This window comes from Pleurodeles waltl, chromosome 2_2, assembly GCF_031143425.1.
Source record: "Pleurodeles waltl isolate 20211129_DDA chromosome 2_2, aPleWal1.hap1.20221129, whole genome shotgun sequence".
NCBI lineage: Eukaryota > Metazoa > Chordata > Amphibia > Caudata > Salamandridae > Pleurodeles > Pleurodeles waltl.
The window spans coordinates 1,121,617,474-1,121,638,490 of record NC_090439.1 but is presented as its reverse complement, the minus strand read 5'-3'; the positions used below and the strand labels follow the sequence as shown (position 1 = coordinate 1,121,638,490).

The 21,017-nt window shown below is 46.9% G+C and overlaps 1 protein-coding gene across 1 annotated transcript in view; it reads right to left on the bottom strand.

Moving 5' to 3' along the window:
• Positions 1-21,017, bottom strand: part of LOC138282915 (nmrA-like family domain-containing protein 1) — a 172,916-nt gene that overhangs the window by 113,272 nt on the left and 38,627 nt on the right. The gene's annotated exons all lie outside the window — the stretch shown is intronic.

Sequence of the window (21,017 nt, the reverse complement as noted above, 5' to 3'; positions counted from 1 at the left end):
ACGGACAAGTACACCAGGGAGGCTGCTGTAAAAGACACTCACGCAAGTCAAGTACTTGGATAAAAAGGAAAATGTAGTGCTCGATTAAGGGAGCAGTGGAAGGACACAAGTATGTGAGAAATGCTCCAGAGGAGTGTAGGAAAATAGTGAATAAGTTAAAAGCAAGGATAAATGTGGGTAGTGGATTTCACTTACTGAACTTGTTCCGTAAAATGGCTAAATAATCATGTGTGCTTAGAAAGAGCAGTTTCAGAAGATGGCTATGTGTAGCAAATAACCAATTAATATAACCACTGTTGCTTTACACATCTCTGTGTCTGATCAGGGCAGAAGAGGTGGGTTTGATTACCATAAATAGAGGACCATAAATAAAGGGGCAGCGGGTCAATCTTCCTCTTGACTGTAGATAGCACTAAATGAAGTTTATTTGCATTACAGCATTGTTGAAGTCAAGGTTTTGAAAAACAAGTTGGAGATTAGATAAGATAGCAGGGTGAATTTTCTCCAAATCTCCCAGTGAAAGGGAAGTCTGTATAGCCATTTCTCCTCTCTCTTCCCGTTACGCTCTCGGATTTTTGTGTTTAAACGCTCCCCTCACTACAAGAAGGTTTCATGGTTTTTAGGTCGAGTCTAGGCAACGCGCATGCTCTGTCTTGCGAGCAATACTGTTTTCCCTCTGTGGGCTTTGAACACGCCCACCACTTTTTATTGGTTGTTTCATGTGCCTTTTGAAATTCCTTTGGTTTCGTTGGTGAATACTTAAATTTTCCTGCTACATGGATCCTTTTGCTATTGGCCATGTGTTTTAGTTTTTGCGCACTACTTTTTTATTTAGCTTCTGTTGTCTGAAGTCGGCGCTCTGAATCCCATATCGTCTAACCGGAGTTTTAGCAGTGTGAAGCTCGCTTACTACGGATCAGAGGACTAACTGTTCCGTTATAATTTTTTTTGTTTAAAAAAATACAAAAAACACACAGGCACCAGCCTCACCGAGCACTTTATTGGGAGCAGGGAAATTCTATGTCAGGACCGGAGGCTTCTGATTATGCTTCTCTTTCCTTTACTGTAAACACACAGCAGCCAATGAAAAACTTTAACTACATTTCCCATGAGGCTCAGCCCCAACCTCACCCCCAATCAGGGACTATTCTCGTATATATATATGTCCTTAACAACCAAGTCCGTCCTCTTTCTTTGCTGCTAACGCACAGAGCTAAGTACCTAATCGCATGATCTTTGTTTTTATGCTAATTGTGTTCCAATTTGTCAGTGCAGCTTTTTGCCTACAGGCGCTTTCTTCCGATAACATTATCGCTTCATTTTATTATTTATTTACATTATTTACTGCCCGATATTGTGCGTGCATGCATTGTTTAACGCGCTGTTTACCGCCGGTGAGGAGGCCTGAAGGGCACGTCCTGACAGGCCGTATTTCATCCATCGAACTCGCGCATGCGCACAAACGATCGTGTTTAGTGCGAGCGCGATTTTTTGACGAGTGAAGACGTGCTTCTTCCCCTCCGTGTGCAGAAACTCCTTATTTCACTGTGCCTTCAGGGAATACGCCCGGAGGGGCTGTAATAATACTGCAGAGCTCTGCTCTAGGGAAAAATTACTGATTTCTGTGCCCCCTCCTCAGATGTTTCCGGCAACAATAATAATTTTTTGTGTGGCATCTGGGTTTTTTCCCCCCAATTCTGACACTTGTGCAACTGGGACCTCTATTATATTGCTTGTGCACAAAGTGATCATGGATCAATATACAGGAGTTGATCAATATGGGGAGTATGATGCTGTTCATTTCGACCAACACATGGAAGAACGCCTTGTGGAAGCTTTGGACTTTCACGTGCAGGACTCAGTTAACAAAGACTTAGTGAAGGCATTACGTCCTTTTGCACAACCCATATTTAATTATGGCGTTAGGCGCTTTGGCGCAGGCTCGGGGAACCCCACCCCGGTTGAGGTCAATATTAATGAGCCTGGCCAGTCTTCTAATGACCTTATTGATCAGGCTGTCAACACGGTCTTGAACGACCATGAGTATGGGGCTTTCCAGGGTCGCGCTACTCCCTCTGTCCAGACTAGCCAACAGTCTTCTGATTCTGATTCTTCAGCTTTGGACTCTTCCCCGATTCAAGATAAACCTAAGGGTAAGCGCAAGCTCATCACGCCGAAGATCCCGTAATGCCATCTTCTGGCAACAATTTACAGTTTGATCCTGACGCTATTCTGCATCCTAGGTCCACCAAATGGATGCCCTGTCAAGAAGTGGCTGATTATGTGCAGTCTAGACTGCGGAAAGGTTTTGAGAAAGACGTTCGGAATACTCTCCGGTCAGAATGCCCCCGGCCAGCTCTCCCTTGCAAAGTTGCGGAAACTCCAGTTCTTGACCCGCACATGGTGACTTTTCTAAAGAAGTACGATAAGGATCCTAAAAAGGGTATCAATAGAGCCTGGAGGGGCTGTCAAGATAAATTGTTAGATATTGCTGGGCCTCTTACGAAGATTTTAGATTTAGCTGTTCAAGCTAAAGAAACTCAGGAAGCTATAGACCCTGAGATTCTATTGGAATGGTCTCAACGGGCCATTTGTCTATTAGGTAATGCCAACTGTTCCATTTCCACTGAATGTAGAAAATCGCTGCTTCTTCAAATAGACCAAAAATTGGCAGATTTAGCCCCATCAGATGCAAGACCTTCAGCAAATTGACTTTTATTTGGGGATAGATTTGTTAAAGACTTGGCCAAGTATGTGGCCACCTTATTGGCCCTGGACAAGGCTCAAACCTCCATCAAAAAAGTTTTCAATAGTGGCCTTTTTCGCAGGGCCGGATGTTTTGGAGGTCGAACATCAGGCCGTTTGAATCCTCAGGCTTCCATAACATACTACAGTGGCAGAGGCTCCTCAGGATCCCAAAATAATCCCAACTTCTATCCTGCAAGAGGATGAGGCTACAGAGGCCGCAACCCCAGGGGTCCTTACCGAGGTGGACAATACAACCAAAACCCAGCTCAAACAGGTAACTCTTCTTCTGGCTGGGGAAGTTATCTTGGGGGGCAGAGTGAGTTTGGTTGTACACAACTGGTCTCTAATCACACAAGATGTTTGGGTGTTATAAACAATTCATCTGGAAGTTTATTCAAACCCAGAGCAGTCCTCCATTCCTCCTCCTCTCCATTTTTCCCAACAAGAGAGTTTCTTTATAGATCAAGAAGTAGAAGCTTTGCTTCAGAAAGGAGCAATAGTTCCTTTTTTCCCACATCCCAGAGGGTTCATCAGCACAATCTTTTTGGTGCAAAAGAATGGAGGGGGTTCCCGTCTGGTACTCAATCTACGTTCCTTCAATTCATGGATTGTTTACAGTCATTTCGAAATGGAGTGCATTCACCTCCTTCGAGACCTTTTGTTGGACGGGGATTGGATGGTACGGCTAGATCTCAATGACGCCTATTTGACGATTCCCATTTTCGCTCATCGCCATTTTCTTCAGTTCTTCTGGAGAACAAGGTGTTACGAGTTCTCAGCTCTTCCCTTCGGCCTGTCCTCAGCTCCTTGGTGTTTCACAAAGCTTATGCGCCAAGTCGTACAATGGCTCAGAGAAAAGGGTGTTTGTCTTATAATCTATCTAGACAACATCTTAATGATGGCGCAGGAGAAGAGCCTAGTTCTTCTTCATCTTGCATGGACAATTCATCTGCTCCAGGAACTAGGGTTTATCATAAACAAAGAGAAGTCCCAATTGATTTCATCCCAACAGATAGACTTCTTGAGTTTCCAGATAGACTCAATTTCAGCGCAATTGAAACTTCCGCTGACCAAGAGATTGGCCATCAAGAAGGAATTGAAGAGAGCATTGTCTGTTCCTTCGATTTCCTTGTGGGTTCTTGCCCGATTTGTGGGCCTCCTTGCCTCATCCATTCAGGCCATTTTTCCAGGCCCTCTTCATTATTGAGCCCTTCAGAGAATGAAGATTCTGCACCTGCGCTGGGGCCTTTCCTATTCGGAGCAAGTCAATTTAGGAAAGTACCATCTTGCCTGGCATGTTACCCCCATTTTTTCACTGTATATATATGTTGTTTTAGTTGTATGTGTCACTGGCACCCTGCCAGCCAGGGCCCCAGTGCTCATAAGTGTGCCCTGTATGTGTTACCTGTGTGATGACTAACTGTCTCACTGAGGCTCTGCTAACCAGAACCTCAGTGGTTATGCTCTCTCTGTACAAATTGTCACTAACAGGCTAGTGACCAATTTTACCAATTTACATTGGCTTACTGGAACACCCTTATAATTCCCTAGTATATGGTACTGAGGTACCCAGGGTATTGGGGTTCCAGGAGATCCCTATGGGCTGCAGCATTTCTTTGGCCACCCATAGGGAGCTCTGACAATTCTTACACAGGCCTGCCACTGCAGCCTGAGTGAAATAACGTCCACGTTATTTCACAGCCATTTTACACTGCACTTAAGTAACTTATAAGTCACCTATATGTCTAACCTTTACCTGGTAAAGGTTGGGTGCTAAGTTACTTAGTGTGAGGGCACCCTGGCACTAGCCAAGGTGCCCCCACATTGTTCAGGGCCAATTCCCCGGACTTTGTGAGTGCGGGGACACCATTACATGCGTGCACTACATATAGGTCACTACCTATATGTAGCTTCACAATGGTAACTCCGAATATGGCCATGTAACATGTCTATGATCATGGAATTGCCCCCTCTATACCATCCTGGCATAGATGGCACAATCCCATGATCCCAGTGGTCTGTAGCACAGACCCTGGTACTGCCAAACTGCCTTTCCCGGGGTTTCACTGCAGCTGCTGCTGCTGCCAACCCCTCAGACAGGCTTCTGCCCTCCTGGGGTCCAGCCAGGCCTGGCCCAGGATGGCAGAACAAAGGACGTCCTCTGAGAGAGGGTGTTACACCCTCTCCCTTTGTAAAATGGTGTGAAGGCAGGGAAGGAGTAGCCTCCCCCAGCCTCTGGAAATGCTTTCATGGGCACACATAGTGCCCATTTCTGCATAAGCCAGTCTACACCGGTTCAGGGACCCCTTAGCCCTGCTCTGGCGCGCACTGGACAAAGGGAAGGGGAGTGACCACTCCCCTGACCTGTACCTCCCCTGGGAGGTGCCCAGAGCTCCTCCAGTGTGCTCCAGACCTCTGCCATCTTGGAAACAGAGGTGCTGCTGGCACACTGGACTGCTCTGAGTGGCCAGTGCCATCAGGTGACGTCAGAGACTCCTTCTGATAGGCTCCTTCAGGTGTTGCTAGCCTATCCTCTCTCCTAGGTAGCCAAACCCTCTTTTCTTTTTATTTAGGGTCTCTGTCTCTTGGGATTCCTTAGATAACGAATGCAAGAGCTCATACGAGTTCCTCTGCATCTCTCTCTTCACCTTCTGCCAAGGAATTGACTGCTGACCGCGCTGGAAGCCTGCAAAACTGCAACAAAGTAGCGAAGACGACTACTGCAACTCTGTAACGCTGATCCTGCCGCCTTCTCGACTGTTTTCCTGGTGGTGCATGCTGTGGGGGTAGTCTGCCGCCTCTCTGCACTAGAAGCTCCGAAGAAATCTCCCGTGGGTCGACGGAATCGTCCCCCTGCAACCGCAGGCACCAAAGAACTGCATCACCGGTACCCTGGGTCTCCTCTCAGCACGACGAGCGAGGTCCCTTGAATCCAGCAACTCTGTCCAAGTGACTCCCACAGTCCAGTGACTCTTCAGTCCAAGTTTGGTGGAGGTAAGTCCTTGCCTCCCCAAGCCAGACTGCATTGCTGGGAACCGCAACTTTTGCAGCTACTCCGGCCTCCGTGCACTTCCGGCAGAAATCCTTTGTGCACAGTCCAGCCTGGGTCCACGGCACTCTAACCTGCATTGCACGACCTCCTAAGTTGTTCTCCGGCGACGTGGGACTCCTTTGTGCGACTTCGGGTGAGCACCGTTTCACGCATCCTCGTAGTGCCTGTTTCTGGCACTTCTGCGGGTGCTGCCTGCTGCTGGGAGGGCTCCTTGTCTTGCTTAACGCCCCCTCTGTCCCCAGACGCAATTGGCGACATCCTGGTCCCTCCTGGGCCACAGCAGCATCCAAAAACCCTAACCGCACGATTTGCAGCTAGCAAGGCTTGTTGGCGGTCTTTCCTCAGGAAAACACTTCTGCACACTCTCCACGGCGTGGGGGATCCGTCCTCCAAAGGGGAAGTTCCTAGCCCTTGTCGTTCCTGCAGAATCTTCAGCTTCTACTGTCCAGTAGCAGCTTCTTTGCACCCACAGCTGGCATTTCCTGGGCATCTGCCCATCTCCGACTTGCTTGTGACTTTTGGACTTGGTCCCCTTGTTCCATAGGTACCCTCGACTGGAAATCCATCGTTGTTGCATTGCTGATTTGTGTCTTTCCTGCAGAAGTCCCCTATCACGACTTCTATGTCCTTTGGGGAACTTTAGTGCACTTTGCACTCACTTTTCAGGGTCTTGGGGTGGGCTATTTTTCTAACCCTAACTATTTTCTAATAGTCCCAGCGACCCTCTACAAGGTCACATAGGTTTGGGGTCCATTCGTGCTTCGCATTCCACTTTTGGAGTATATGGTTTGTGTTGCCCCTATCCCTATGTGTCCCCATTGCATCCTATTGTAACTATACATTGTTTGCACTGTTTTCTAATACTATTACTGCATATTTTGGTATTGTGTACATATATCTTGTGTATATTTGCTATCCTCATACTGAGGGTACTCACTGAGATACTTTTGGCATATTGTCATAAAAATAAAGTACCTTTATTTTTAGTATATCTGTGTATTGTGTTTTCTTATGATATTGTGCATATGACACTAGTGGTACTGTAGGAGCTTCACTCGTCTCCTAGTTCAGCCTAAGCTGCTCTGCTAAGCTACCATTATCTATCAGCCTATGCTGCTAGACACCCTATACACTAATAAGGGATAACTGGGCCTGGTGCAAGGTGTAAGGACCCCTTGGTACTCACTACAAGCCAGTCCAGCCTCCTACATTGGTTGTGCAGCGGTGGGATAAGTGCTTTGAGACTACTTACCACTCTTGTCATTGTACTTTTCATAAGAGAAAAATATACAAAACAAGTTCAGTGTATGTACACCTAACCAAAAAGTTTTGCATTTCTTTTCTCACCTCTTTTCTAAAGTGCTGAAAAGTACCTCTAAACTTTCTAAAAAGTTCTTAAAAGTTTAAAAAGTTTTTTTTTCTGTCTTTCTAAAAAGTTCTGAAAACTTTTTTCTCTTTTTCTATCACTTAAACTCTTTCTAAAAATGTCTAGCACAGGCCAAACTGTTGATCTGTCCAAACTTGCATATGACCACCTTAGCTGGAAAGGAGCAAGGAGTCTCTGTGTAGAAAGAGGTTTGAGTGTAGGGAAGAATCCTTCTTTGGAATTATTGCTTAACATGCTTAGAGAACAAGATAAGGCCAGAAGGGCCCCATCTGTTGAAAAAGTAGCCAATGGTTCCCAATCTGATCCAGGGACTCCCCTAGGAAAAGATTCAGGAAAGAAACTTCCTAGCCTGCCCATTACTAGACAGTCTAGCATAGTTGGTAATGATGAAGAGGTACACCATACAGATAGTGTTATCTCACATCATAGCAAAAGTATTGTTTCTCACCACAGTAGAAGTGATGTTTCTGTTAACCAAGCTGTTGGGGTGCCTTCTGTAAGGGACAGGTCTCCTTCTGTCCATTCTCACCACACTTCTGTTTCAAGGAATGTCCCTCCCACCCACCCTGATGACAGATTGTTAGAAAGGGAGCTCAATAGATTGAGAGTGGAACAAACCAGACTGAAGCTCAAGAAGCAACAGATGGATTTGGATAGACAGTCCTTAGAGGTAGAGAAGGAAAGACAGAAGTTGGGTTTAGAAACCCATGGTGGCAGCAGCAGTATTCCCAATAGTCATCCTGCGAAAGAGCATGATTCTAGGAATCTGCACAAGATAGTTCCCCCTTATAAGGAGGGGGATGACATTAACAAGTGGTTTGCTGCACTTGAGAGGGCCTGTGTTGTACAGGATGTCCCTCAAAGGCAGTGGGCTGCTATCCTATGGCTATCATTTAGTGGAAAGGGTAGGGATAGGCTCCTTACTGTGAAAGAAAGTGATGCCAATAATTTTACAGTTCTTAAGAATGCACTCCTGGATGGTTATGGCTTAACCACTGAACAATACAGGATAAAGTTCAGAGAGACCAAAAAGGAGTCTTCACAAGACTGGGTTGATTTCATTGACCATTCAGTGAAGGCCTTGGAGGGGTGGTTACATGGCAGTAAAGTTACTGATTATGACAGCCTGTATAACTTGATCCTGAGAGAGCATATTCTTAATAATTGTGTGTCTGATTTGTTGCACCAGTACTTGGTGGACTCTGATCTGACCTCTCCCCAAGAATTGGGAAAGAAGGCAGACAAATGGGTCAGAACAAGGGTGAACAGTAAAGTTCATACAGGGGGTGACAAAGATGGCAACAAGAAGAAGGATGGTAAGTCTTCTGACAAGGGTGGGGACAAATCCAAAAATTAGTCTTCATCAGGCCCACAAAAACACTCTGGTGGGGGTGGTGGGCCCAAATCCTCTTCTAATCAAAACAAATAAAAGAAACCATGGTGCTATTTATGTAAAATAAAAGGCCATTGGACAACAGATCCCAGTTGTCCAAAGACAAGCACCAAGCCTCCTACCACTACAACCCCTACTGCTACACCTAGTGTCCCTACTAATAGCAGTGGTGGTGGGAGCAAACCTACTAATAGCCAATCCAAGGGAGTAGCTGGGCTCACTTTTGGTAACTTAGTTGGGGTTGGTCTGATTAGGGAGACCACAGAGGCTGTGTTAGTCTCTGAGGGGGCTATTGATTTAGCCACCTTGGTTGTTTGTCCCCTTAACATGGATAAGTACAAGCAACTACCCCTAATAAATGGTGTTGAGGTTCAGGCCTACAGGGACACTGGTGCCAGTGTGACTATGGTCATAGAGAAACTGGTCCACCCTGAACAACACCTACTTGGTCACCAGTACCAAGTAACCGATGCTCACAACAACACACTTAGCCACCCCATGGCTGTTGTAAATCTCAACTGGGGGGGGGGGTTACTGGTCCAAAGAAAGTTGTGGTAGCCTCAGATTTACCTGTAGACTGTCTACTAGGAAATGATTTGGAGACATCAGCTTGGTCAGATGTGGAGTTGGAGGCCCATGCAGCAATGCTGGGCATCCCAGGGCATATTTTTGCTTTAACCAGGGCTCAGGCCAAAAAGCAAAAAGGACAGGGTGACTTGGATCCTGGAACAATGGACCAAGTGCTCCCTAAAGCTAGGGCTAGTAGAAGTAAAGCACTTCCTACTATCCCTCCCTCTACAGTGGATTCTACTTCTGAGGAAGAAGAATTTCCACCCTGTGCAGAACCTACACCAGAGGAGCTGGAAGCAGACACTGCTGAGCTTTTGGGTGAAGGGGGGCCTGCCAGGGAGGAGCTGAGTGTGGCACAGCATACCTGTCCCACACTAGAGGGTCTAAGACAGCAAGCTGTCAAACAAGCTAATGGGGATGTCAGTGACTCTCACAGAGTTTACTGGGAGGACAACCTCTTGTACACTGAAGCAAGGGATCCTAAACCTGGAACTGCCAGGAGATTAGTGATTCCTCAGGAGTACAGAAAATTCCTCCTAACTCTAGCACACGACATTCCCCTAGCTGGACATCTGGGACAAATGAAAACTTGGGACAGGCTTGTTCCCTTGTTTCATTGGCCTAGAATGTCTGAGGACACAAAAGAGTTTTGTCAGTCCTGTGAAACCTGTCAAGCCAGTGGCAAGACAGGTGGCACCCCAAAGGCACCCCTTATTCCACTGCCTGTGGTTGGGGTTCCCTTTGAAAGGGTAGGGGTTGACATAGTTGGCCCCCTTGACCCTCCTACTGCTTCAGGCAATAGGTTTATCTTGGTGGTAGTGGACCATGCCACAAGATATCCTGAAGCAATTCCTTTAAGGACCACTACAGCACCTGCAGTGGCAAAGGCCCTCCTGGGAATATTTTCTAGGGTGGGCTTCCCAAAGGAAGTAGTATCAGACAGAGGAAGCAATTTCATGTCTGCTTACTTAAAGGCCATGTGGAAGGAGTGTGGTGTGACTTACAAGTTCACTACACCCTATCATCCACAAACAAATGGACTGGTGGAGAGATTTAACAAAACTCTCAAAGGCATGATTATGGGACTCCCAGAAAATCTCCGCAGGAGATGGGATATCCTTTTACCATGCCTCCTTTTTGCCTACAGGGAGGTACCCCAGAAAGGAGTGGGCTTCAGCCCCTTTGAACTCCTCTTTGGACACCCTGTTAGGGGTCCACTAACACTTGTCAAAGGGGGTTGGGAACAACCTTTAAAAGCTCCAAAGCAAGATATTGTGGATTATGTACTTGGCCTCAGATCAAGGATGGCTGAGTATATGAAAAAGGCCAGTAAAAACCTTCAGGCCAGCCAAGAGCTCCAGAAGCAATGGCATGATCAGAAGGCTGTTTTGGTTCAGTACCAACCAGGGCAGAAAGTGTGGGTCTTGGAGCCTGTGGCCCCAAGAGCACTCCAAGATAAATGGAGTGGACCCCACATAATTGTTGAAAAGAAGGGTGAAGTCACCTACTTAGTTGACTTAGGCACTGCCAGGAGTCCCCTTAGGGTGCTCCATGTCAATCGCCTGAAACCCTACTATGACAGGGCTGATCTCACCCTGCTCATGGCAACTGATGAGGGACAGGAAGAAGACAGTGATCCTCTACCTGATCTCTTCTCTTCCACAGAACAAGATGCTCTAGTGGAAGGTGTAGTTTTGGCTGATTGTCTTACTGCTGAGCAAAAAGACCATTGCATAAATCTCCTGGGTCAGTTTTCTGAACTCTTCTCTACTGTGCCAGGTACCACTTCTTGGTGTGAGCACACTATAGATACTGGAGACAGCTTGCCTGTCAAAAGTAAGATCTATAGGCAGCTTGACCATGTCAGAGACTGCATAAAGCAAGAGGTGCAGAAAATGTTAGAACTAGGAGTGGTTGAGCACTCTGAAAGTCCATGGGCTTCTCCTGTGGTACTTGTACCAAAACCTCATTCCAAGGATGGAAAAAAGGAAATGCAGTTTTGTGTAGACTACAGAGGTCTCAACCAGGTAACCAAAACTGATGCTCACCCTATACCCAGGGCAGATGAGCTCATAGATACACTGGCATCTGCCAAGTATCTAAGCACTTTTGACTTGACTGCAGGGTATTGGCAGATCAAATTATCAGAAGATGCTAAACCTAAAACTGCATTTTCAACCATTGGAGGCCATTACCAATTCACAGTAATGCCTTTTGGATTGAAAAATGCACCTGCCACTTTTCAAAGGTTGGTGAGCACAGTCCTGCAAGGGCTGGAAGCTTTTAGTGCAGCATATCTGGACGATATAGCTGTCTTTAGCTCCAGTTGGAATGATCACCTGGTCCACCTATGGAAAGTTTTAGAGGCCCTGCAAAAGGCAGGCCTCACTATCAAGGCTTCAAAGTGCCAGATAGGGCAGGGGAAGGTGGTTTATCTGGGACACCTTGTTGGTGGGGAACAGATTGCACCACTTCAGGGGAAAATCCAAACTATTATAGATTGGGTTCCCCCTACTACTCAGACTCAGGTGAGAGCCTTCCTAGGCCTCACTGGGTATTACAGTAGGTTCATTAAGAACTATGGCTCCATTGCAGCCCCTCTTAATGACCTCACATCCAAAAAGATGCCTAAAAAGGTATTATGGACAGCAAACTGTCAGAAAGCTTTTGAGGAGCTGAAGCAGGCCATGTGCTCTGCACCTGTCCTGAAAAGCCCTTGTTACTCTAAAAAATTCTATGTCCAAACTGATGCATCTGAATTAGGCGTAGGGGCAGTCCTATTACAACTTAATTCTGAAGGCCAGGATCAACCTGTTGCGTTTATTAGTAGGAGGTTGACCCCTAGAGAAAAGCGTTGGTCTGCCATTGAGAGGGAGGCCTTTGCTGTGGTCTGGGCACTGAAGAAGTTGAGGCCATACTTGTTTGGCACTCACTTCATTGTTCAGACAGACCACAAACCTCTACTTTGGCTAAAACAAATGAAAGGTGAAAATCCTAAATTGTTGAGGTGGTCCATATCCCTACAGGGAATGGACTATACAGTGGAACATAGACCTGGGAGTAGCCACTCCAATGCAGATGGACTCTCCAGATATTTCCACTTAGACAATGAAGACTCATCAGGTCATGGCTAGTCTTATTGTCCTTCGTTTTGGGGGGGGTTGTGTAGGAAAGTATCATCTTGCCTGGCATGTTACCCCCATTTTTTCACTGTATATATGTTGTTTTAGTTGTATTTGTCACTGGGACCCTGCTAGTCAGGGCCCCAGTGCTCATAAGTGTGCCTGAATGTGTTACCTGTGTTATGACTAACTGTCTCACTGAGGCTCTGCTAATCAGAACCTCAGTGGTTACGCTCTCTCATTTCTTTCAAATTGTCACTAACAGGCTAGTGACCAATTTTACCAATTTACATTGGCTAACTGGAACACCCTTATAATTCCCTAGTATATGGTACTGAGGTACCCAGGGTATTGGGGTTCCAGGAGATCCCTATGGGCTGCAGCATTTCTTTTGCCACCCATAGGGAGCTCTGACAATTCTTACACAGGCCTGCCACTGCAGCCTGAGTGAAATAACGTCCACGTTATTTCACAGCCATTTTACACTGCACTTAAGTAACTTATAAGTCACCTATATGTCTAACCTTTACCTGGTAAAGGTTGGGTGCTAAGTTACTTAGTGTGAGGGCACCCTGGCACTAGCCAAGGTGCCCCCACATTGTTCAGGGCCAATTCCCCGGACTTTGTGAGTGCGGGGACACCATTACATGCGTGCACTACATATAGGTCACTACCTATATGTAGCTTCACAATGGTAACTCCGAATATGGCCATGTAACATGTCTATGATCATGGAATTGCCCCCTCTATACCATCCTGGCATAGTTGGCACAATCCCATGATCCCAGTGGTCTGTAGCACAGACCCTGGTACTGCCAAACTGCCTTTCCCGGGGTTTCACTGCAGCTGCTGCTGCTGCCAACCCCTCAGACAGGCTTCTGCCCTCCTGGGGTCCAGCCAGGCCTGGCCCAGGATGGCAGAACAAAGGACGTCCTCTGAGAGAGGGTGTTTGTAGGAAAGTACCATCTTGCCTGGCATGTTACCCCCATTTTTCACTGTATATATGTTGTTTTAGTTGTATGTGTCACTGGGACCCTGCTAGTCAGGGCCCCAGTGCTCATAAGTGTGCCTGAATGTGTTACCTGTGTTATGACTAACTGTCTCACTGAGGCTCTGCTAACCAGAACCTCAGTGGTTATGCTCTCTCATTACTTTCAAATTGTCACTAACAGGCTAGTGACCAATTTTACCAATTTACATTGGCTTACTGGAACACCCTTATAATTCCCTAGTATATGGTACTGAGGTACCCAGGGTATTGGGGTTCCAGGAGATCCCTATGGGCTGCAGCATTTCTTTTGCCACCCATAGGGAGCTCTGACAATTCTTACACAGGCCTGCTACTGCAGCCTGAGTGAAATAACGTCCACGTTATTTCACAGCCATTTTTACACTGCACTTAAGTAACTTATAAGTCACCTATATGTCTAACCTTTACCTGGTAAAGGTTGTGTGCTAAGTTACTTAGTGTGTGGGCACCCTGGCACTAGCCAAGGTGCCCCCACATTGTTCAGGGCCAATTCCCCGGACTTTGTGAGTGCGGGGACACCATTACACGCGTGCACTACATATAGGTCACTACCTATATGTAGCTTCACAATGGTAACTCCGAATATGGCCATGTAATATGTCTATGATCATGGAATTGCCCCCTCTATACCATCCTGGCATAGTTGGCACAATCCCATGATCCCAGTGGTCTGTAGCACAGACCCTGGTACTGCCAAACTGCCTTTCCCGGGGTTTCACTGCAGCTGCTGCTGCTGCCAACCCCTCAGACAGGCATCTGCCCTCCTGGGGTCCAGCCAGGCCTGGCCCAGGATGGCAGAACAAAGGACTTCCTCTGAGAGAGGGTGTTACACCCTCTCCCTTTGGAAAATGGTGTGAAGGCAGGGGAGGAGTAGCCTCCCCCAGCCTCTGGAAATGCTTTCATGGGCACATTTGGTGCCCATTTCTGCATAAGCCAGTCTACACCGGTTCAGGGACCCCTTAGCCCTGCTCTGGCGCGAAACTGGACAAAGGAAAGGGGAGTGACCACTCCCCTGACCTGTACCTCCCCTGGGAGGTGCCCAGAGCTCCTCCAGTGTGCTCCAGACCTCTGCCATCTTGGAAACAGAGGTGCTGCTGGCACACTGGACTGCTCTGAGTGGCCAGTGCCACCAGGTGACGTCAGAGACTCCTTGTGATAGGCTCCTTCAGGTGTTGCTAGCCTATCCTCTCTCCTAGGTATCCAAACCCTCTTTTCGGGCTATTTAGGGTCTCTGTCTCTTGGGATTCCTTAGATAACGAATGCAAGAGCTCATCCGAGTTCCTCTGCATCTCTCTCTTCACCTTCTGCCAAGGAATCGACTGCTGACCGCGCTGGAATCCTGCAAAACTGCAACATAGTAGCAAAGACGACTACTGCAACTCTGTAACGCTGATCCTGCCGCCTTCTCGACTGTTTTCCTGGTGGTGCATGCTGTGGGGGTAGTCTGCCTCCTCTCTGCACTAGAAGCTCCGAAGAAATCTCCCGTGGGTCGACGGAATCGTCCCCCTGCAACCGCAGGCACCAAAGAACTGCATCACCGGTACCCTGGGTCTCCTCTCAGCACGACGAGCGAGGTCCCTTGAATCCAGCAACTCTGTCCAAGTGACTCCCACAGTCCAGTGACTCTTCAGTCCAAGTTTGGTGGAGGTAAGTCCTTGCCTCCCCACGCCAGACTGCATTGCTGGGAACCGCAACTTTTGCAGCTACTCCGGCCTCCGTGCACTTCCGGCGGAAATCCTTTGTGCACAGTCCAGCCTGGGTCCACGGCACTCTAACCTGCATTGCACGACCTCCTAAGTTGTTCTCCGGCGACGTGGGACTCCTTTGTGTGACTTCGGGTGAGCACCGTTTCACGCATCCTCGTAGTGCCTGTTTCTGGCACTTCTGCGGGTGCTGCCTGCTGCTGAGAGGGCTCCTTGTCTTGCTCGACGCCCCCTCTGTCCCCAGACGCAATTGGCGACATCCTGGTCCCTCCTGGGCCACAGCAGCATCCAAAAACCCTAACCGCACGATTTGCAGCTAGCAAGGCTTGTTGGCGGTCTTTCTTCAGGAAAACACTTCTGCACGACTCTCCACGGCGTGGGGGATCCGTCCTCCAAAGGGGAAGCCCTTGTCGTTCCTGCAGAATCTTCAGCTTCTACTGTCCAGTAGCAGCTTCTTTGCACCCACAGCTGGCATTTCCTGGGCATCTGCCCATCTCCGACTTGCTTGTGACTTTTGGACTTGGTCCCCTTGTTCCACAGGTACCCTCGACTGGAAATCCATCGTTGTTGCATTGTTGGTTTGTGTCTTTCCTGCAGAATTCCCCTATCACGACTTCTATGTCCTTTGGGGAACTTTAGTGCACTTTGCACTCACTTTTCAGGGTCTTGGGGTGGGCTATTTTTCTAACCCTTACTATTTTCTAATAGTCCCAGCGACCCTCTACAAGGTCACATAGGTTTGGGGTCCATTCGTGGTTCGCATTCCACTTTTGGAGTATATGGTTTTTGTTGCCCCTATCCCTATGTGTCTCCATTGCATCCTATTGTAACTATACATTGTTTGCACTGTTTTCTAAGACTATTACTGCATATTTTGGTATTGTGTATATATATCTTGTGTATATTTCCTATCCTCTCACTGAGGGTACACTCTGAGATACTTTGGCATATTGTCATAAAAATAAAGTACCTTTATTTTTAGTATAGCTGTGTATTGTGTTTTCTTATGATATTGTGCATATGACACTAAGTGGTACTGTAGGAGCTTCACTCGTCTCCTAGTTCAGCCTAAGCTGCTCTGCTAAGCTACCATTATCTATCAGCCTATGCTGCTAGACACCCTATACACTAATAAGGGATAACTGGGCCTGGTGCAAGGTGTAAGTACCCCTAGGTACTCACTACAAGCCAGTCCAGCCTCCTACATTGGTTGTGCAGCGGTGGGTTAAGTGCTTTGAGACTTCTTACCACTCTTGTCATTGTACTTTTCATAAGAGAAAAATATACAAAACAAGTTCAGAGTATATACACATAACCAAAAAGTTTTGCATTTCCTCTTTTCACTCTTTTCTAAGTGCTGAAAAGTACTTCTAACTAACTAAAAAAGTTCTAAAAAGTTTTAAAAGTTTTTTTCTCTGTCTTTCTAAAAAGCTCTGACAAACTTTTTATCCTTTTCTATCACTTTAACTCTTTCTAAAAATGTCTGGCACAGGCCAAAATGTTGATCTGTCCAAACTTGCATATGACCACCTTAGCTGGAAAGGAGCAAGGAGTCTCTGTGTAGAAGGAGGTTTGAGTGTAGGGAAGAATCCTTCCTTGGAATTGTTACTTAACATGCTTAGAGAACAAGATAAGGCTAAAAGTGCCCCATCTGTTGAAAAAGTAGCTAATGGTTCCCAATCTGATCCAGGGACTCCCCAGGAAAAGATTCAGGAAAGAAACTTCCAAGCCTGCCCATTACTAGACAGTCTAGCATAGTTGGTACTGATGTTGAGTCACACCATACAGATAGTGTTGTCTCACATCATAGCAAGAGCATTCATTCTCATCACAGTAGAAATGATGTTTCTGTTAGCCAAGCTGTTAGGGTGCCCTCTGTAAGGGACAGGTCTCCTTCTGTCCATTCTCATCATACTTCTGTGTCTAGGAATGTCCCTCCCACCCACCCTGATGACAGATTGTTAGAAAGGGAGCTCAATAGATTGAGAGTGGAACAAACCAGACTGAAGCTCAAGAAGCAACAGCTGGATTTGGATAGACAGACTTTAGAAGTAGAGAAGGAGAGACAGAAACTGGGTTTAGAAACCCATGGTGGCAGCAGCAGTATTCCCCATAGTCATCCTGCAAAAGAGCATGATTCCAGGAATCTGCACAAGATAGTTCCCCCTTATAAGGAGGGGGATGACATTAACAAGTGGTTTGCTGCACTTGAGAGGGCCTGTGCTGTACAGGATGTCCCTCAAAGGCAGTGGGCTGCTATCCTATGGCTATCATTTAGTGGAAAGGGTAGGGATAGGCTCCTTACTGTGAAAGAAAATGAAGCTAATGATTACAAAGTTCTTAAGAATGCACTCCTGGATGGTTATGGCTTAACCACTGAACAATACAGGATAAAGTTCAGAGAGACCAAAAAGGAGTCTTCACAAGACTGGGTTGATTTCATTGACCATTCAGTGAAGGCCTTGGAGGGGTGGTTACATGGCAGTAAAGTTACTGATTATGACAGCCTGTATAACTTGATCCTGAGTGAGCATATTCTTAATAATTGTGTGTCTGATTTGTTGCACCAGTACTTGGTGGACTCTGATCTGACCTCTCCCCAAGAATTGGGAAAGAAGGCAGACAAATGGGTCAGAACAAGGGTGAACAGAAAAGTTCATACAGGGGGTGACAAAGATGGCAACAAGAAGAAGGATGGTAAGTATTCTGACAAGGGTGGGGACAAATCTAAAAATGAGTCTTCATCAGGCCCACAAAAACACTCTGGTGGGGGTGGTGGGCCCAAATCCTCTTCTAATCAAAACAAAGAAAAGCAACCATGGTGCTATTTATGTAAAATAAAAGGCCATTGGACAACAGATCCCAGTTGTCCAAAGAAAAGCACCAAGCCTCCTACCACTACAACCCCTACTGCTACACCTAGTGTCCCTACTAATAGCAGTGGTGGTGGGAGCAAACCTACTGATAGCCAATCCAAGGGAGTAGCTGGGCTCACTATTGGTAACTTAGTTGGGGTTGGTCTTGTTAGGGAGACCACAGAGGCTATATTAGTCTCTGAGGGGGCTATTGATTTAGCCACCTTAGTTGCTTGTCCCCTTAATATGGATAAGTACAAGCAGCTACCCCTAATAAATGGTGTTGAGGTTCAGGCCTACAGGGACACTGGAGCCAGTGTGACTATGGTGATAGAGAAACTGGTCCACCCTGAACAACACCTACTTGGTCACCAGTACCAAGTAACCGATGCTCACAACAACACACTTAGCCACCCCATGGCTGTTGTAAATCTCAACTGGGGGGGGGGTTACTGGTCCAAAGAAAGTTGTGGTAGCTTCAGATTTACCTGTAGACTGTCTATTAGGGAATGATTTGGAGACATCAGCTTGGTCAGATGTGGAGTTGGAGGCCCATGCAGCAATGCTGGGCATCCCAGGGCATATTTTTGCTTTAACCAAGGCTCAGGCCAAAAAGCAAAAAGGACAGGGTGACTTGGATCCTGGAACAATGGACCAAGTCCTCCCTAAAGCTAGGGCTAGTAGAAGTAAAGCACTTCCTAATATCCCTCCCTCTACAGTGGATTCTACTTCTGAGGAAGAAGAATTTCCACCCTGTGCAGAACCTACACCAGAGGAGCTGGAAGCAGACAATGCTGAGCTTTTGGGTGAAGGGGGGCCTGCCAGGGAGGAGCTGAGTGTGGCACAGCATACCTGTCCCACACTAGAGGGTCTAAGACAGCAAGCTGTCAAACAAGCTAATGGGGATGTCAGTGACTCTCACAGAGTTTACTGGGAGGACAACCTCTTGTACACTGAAGCAAGGGATCCTAAACCTGGAACTGCCAAGAGGTTAGTGATTCCTCAGGAGTACAGAAAGTTCCTCCTAACTCTAGCCCACGACATTCCCCTAGCTGGACATCTGGGACAAATGAAAACTTGGGACAGGCTTGTTCCCTTGTTTCATTGGCCTAGAATGTCTGAGGACACAAAAGAGTTTTGTAAGTCCTGTGAAACCTGTCAAGCCAGTGGCAAGACAGGTGGCATCCCAAAGGCACCCCTTATTCCACTGCCTGTGGTTGGGGTTCCCTTTGAAAGGGTAGGGGTTGACATAGTTGGCCCCCTTGACCCTCCTACTGCTTCAGGCAATAGGTTTATCTTGGTGGTAGTGGACCATGCCACAAGATATCCTGAAGCAATTCCTTTAAGGACCACTACAGCACCTGCAGTGGCAAAGGCCCTCCTGGGAATATTTTCCAGGGTGGGCTTCCCAAAGGAAGTAGTATCAGACAGGGGAAGCAATTTCATGTCTGCTTACTTAAAGGCCATGTGGAAGGAGTGTGGTGTGACTTACAAGTTCACTACACCCTATCATCCACAAACAAATGGACTGGTGGAGAGATTTAACAAAACTCTCAAAGGCATGATTATGGGACTCCCTGAAAAACTCCGCAGGAGATGGGATATCCTTTTACCATGCCTCCTTTTTGCCTATAGGGAGGTACCCCAGAAAGGAGTGGGCTTCAGCCCCTTTGAACTCCTCTTTGGACACCTTGTTAGGGGTCCACTAACACTTGTCAAGGAGGGTTGGGAACAACCTTTAAAAGCTCCAAAACAAGATATTGTGGATTATGTACTTGGCCTCAGATCAAGGATGGCTGAGTATATGAAAAAGGCCAGTAAAAACCTTCAGGCCAGCCAAGAGGTCCAGAAGCAATGGCATGATCAGAAGGCTGTTTTGGTTCAGTACCAACCAGGGCAGAAAGTGTGGGTCTTGGAGCCTGTGGCCCCAAGAGCACTCCAAGATAAATGGAGTGGACCCCACATAATTGTTGAAAAGAAGGGTGAAGTCACCTACTTAGTTGACTTAGGCACTGCCAGGAGTCCCCTTAGGGTGTTCCATGTCAATCGCCTGAAACCCTACTATGACAGGGCTGATCTCACCCTGCTCATGGCAACTGATGAGGGACAGGAAGAAGACAGTGATCCTCTACCTGATCTCTTCTCTTCCACAGAACAAGATGCTCTAGTGGAAGGTGTAGTTTTGGCTGATTGTCTTACTGCTGAGCAGAAAGACCATTGCATAAATCTCCTGGGTCAGTTTTCTGAACTCTTCTCTACTGTGCCAGGTACCACTTCTTGGTGTGAGCACACTATAGATACTGGAGACAGCTTGCCTGTCAAAAGTAAGATCTATAGGCAGCCTGGCCATGTCAGAGACTACATAAAGCAAGAGGTGCAGAAAATGTTAGAACTGGGAGTGGTTGAGCACTCTGAAAGTCCATGGGCTTCTCCTGTGGTACTTGTACCAAAACCTCATTCCAAGGATGGAAAGAAGGAAATGCGGTTTTGTGTAGATTATAGAGGTCTGAACCAGGTAACCAAAACTGATGCTCACCCTATACCCAGGGCAGATGAGCTCATAGATACACTGGCATCTGCCAAGTATCTAAGCACTTTTGATTTGACTGCAGGGTATTGGCAGATCAAATTATCAGAAGATGCTAAACCTAAAACTGCATTTTCAACCATTGGAGGCCATTACCAATTCACAGTAATGCCTTTTGGATTGAAAAATGCACCTGCCACTTTTCAGAGGTTGGTGAACACAGTCCTGCAAGGGCTGGAAGCTTTTAGTGCAGCATATTGGGACGATATAGCTGTCTTTAGCTCCAGTTGGGATGATCACCTGGTCCACCTATGGAAAGTTTTAGAGGCCCTGCAAAAGGCAGGCCTCACTATCAAGGCTTCAAAGTGCCAGATAGGGCAGGGGAAGGTGGTTTATCTGGGACACCTTGTTGGTGGGAAACAGATTGCACCACTTCAGGGGAAAATCCAAACTATTGTTGATTGGGTTCCCCCTACTACTCAGACTCAGGTGAGAGCCTTCCTAGGCCTCACTGGGTATTACAGGAGGTTCATTAAGAACTATGGCTCCATTGCAGCCCCTCTTAATGACCTCACATCCAAAAAGATGCCTAAAAAGGTACTGTGGACAGCTAGCTGTCAGAAAGCTTTT